Source organism: Meleagris gallopavo, chromosome 11 (genome assembly GCF_000146605.3).
Source record: "Meleagris gallopavo isolate NT-WF06-2002-E0010 breed Aviagen turkey brand Nicholas breeding stock chromosome 11, Turkey_5.1, whole genome shotgun sequence".
Classification (NCBI taxonomy): domain Eukaryota; kingdom Metazoa; phylum Chordata; class Aves; order Galliformes; family Phasianidae; genus Meleagris; species Meleagris gallopavo.
Genome location: NC_015021.2, coordinates 20788752 through 20791047, shown reverse-complemented (window position 1 = coordinate 20791047; position 2296 = coordinate 20788752). Strand labels below are relative to the sequence as shown.

The 2296-nt window shown below is 39.2% G+C and overlaps 1 long non-coding RNA gene across 1 annotated transcript in view; it reads right to left on the bottom strand.

The window, feature by feature from the left end:
- The window catches only part of LOC109369531, a 26366-nt gene that overhangs the window by 21038 nt on the left and 3032 nt on the right, over positions 1–2296 (bottom strand). The gene's annotated exons all lie outside the window — the stretch shown is intronic.

The window sequence follows — 2296 nt, the reverse complement described above, 5'->3', positions numbered from 1 at the left end:
TTTTTTTCCAGTGAGGAGTCCTGTTGATTTTAATTGGATACTTGAGTTAAAATAAGAGATACAGATTCTTTGCATTTATTTATTGAGGTCGTTTTTTTTTGTTTGTTTGTTTTGTTTTGTTTTTTTACTTTCCCAGCTATTAATTTCCTTAAATATAAAGTGACATCTTTTAAATGAAAATGGCTTATTGCTTGCCAGGAGCAAAGCCTGCTTAATTTAAGAAATTCAGATTCAAAGCTTTTGAAGCATATCAGGGAGTGTTTATACAACAATTATTGCAAACATCAGTCCTGCTCATTGCAGCCTCTTCAGGCCACTACCGGTGCCTTTAACTTCACTGCCAACCTTCCCCACCCCAAAATGCTTCACCAGTTGCATAAAATCAGGTCATTCTATGATTTTGTCCTTCTTATCACCCCCCCAAAGCACTTAAACCCAAACCCAACCAATCTAATGTTTACAATTGAGTAGTAGACTCATTATTAATAACTGATAGCAGACGAAGGAGTGCAGTGACCTCTCCAACAGAGCATTTAAATCTTTGCACTACACGCTCTGCTTGTGCTAGGCTGGTTTCACAAACAACAGCTGTGTAGTTCGTTAGCATATGAATCCCCCTGAGGTAATTTGGAGGAGCCAAATGTGCTAAACTAAACACCTCATTAAAGCAGCACTCTAAAAAACAAAACAAAACAAAACAAAAAATTCCACCCAAGCCCCAAACTAATTTCGCGTTCCACTTTTGCTTACGGAGATGCTTGGTGGTGAATATTCTGTAGTACGGAATTCACTCATCTGGGTTGCTGGAAATAGGGGGGTTTTAAAATCACTAATACGGGCTAAGATGCACTGGAGACTAAAGTGTCTTTGAAGTATGTTCTGCCACAAAGAAGCAATTAACTGAGGACAACAATGTTTTCTTTTCCTCCCAGTCACTAAGCTGAACTCATGGGCCCCAGGATTGTACTCAAATACCAGGACTTGTTTCTGATGGGTCTGGGGAGTGAGCAGATGAGGCCAAAGGCTCTTAGTGGCTCCCAAGTGCATATCTGCAAAGGGTTTTGGATGAGACCAAGGCAGAAGTGCTCGCAAGTGTCCCCAGGGCCACTGAGCCCCCAGGAGAATCTCACAGATATTTCCAGGAAATTCATTATAACAAATATGGCTACCAGAGGAACTGGTTGCAAGTCCAGGCAATAATGTAGGACATTCACGATGGTACTAGCATTTCTCCTCCTCCCCTTGGTCACACAAGCTGCAGGGTACTCAACCCTTGGTCCTATTTTGGCACCATGAACAACTGTTTATTCTTCTTTTTCTTCTCCACTAATTTATTAAATCCTGAATGGGACTGCAAGTCCATTAAAATATTTTAAATGTTTTTTCTTTTTTTAATTTGAATATAGTCCCCAGAAAACAGAAACAGAAATGTTTCACATTTTGATAATTATTTAAAAAACAAGTAGTGGGGAACATTTTGTTCTTAGGATCTTCTGGAACATCAGCCCTTATTCTAGCAGAAAAGGACGTTCTAAATCTGAATGGATAACCTTTGCCCAGTGAGGCTGTGAGTGCCTCCTCCCTGGAAGCATTCAAGCCAGGCTGGATGGAACTTTGAGAAACCTGGTGTAGAGAAAGGTGTCCCTGCCTATAGCAGGGGGGTTGGAACAGGATGATCTTCAAGGTCCCTTCCAACACAACCTATTCTATGATTCCATGAAATTAAAGCATTAGACCTACTGGATTGTATGGTTTCATCCAAAAAACTCCTCTTACTGTTTCATCCCAATCTATTTCGTTTTTCACATGTCAGGTAAGACATTAAGCTAGCAGTGATAGTTTAGAACTACCAAAACAGTGATTTAACATGGATAAATGCAACATAAATTGTACAATGTCAAAGCACATATGAATACTCCCTAGTTTCTATCTTTTAAAAATATTTTGATCCTGAAGCAAAAGTAACGAATCAGAGTTTTGAGAGGAGAGAAAAATATCCCTGACCTACAAACTTATTTTTAAAGCATGGCTTAGTAACCTGTTGGAATTTCCTCAAGGTTTTGTAAATATTCTGAATTCTTTCAAGGTGTTATCATGTCATCCAAAAACCAGAAAGTACTATTTATTCTCCACAGGACTCAATCCATTCTACTTTGAAATCCTGCAGGTAACCAGCTGCCCCCTAGGGTAATCTCTCATACTTCAGCAGGCACATAAGTATGTGTTAATTTAGTCAGAATTAGTATTTTTTCTTCTTCTCTCCTTTCCTTCTCCTCTTTTCCTTTCCCTTTCCACT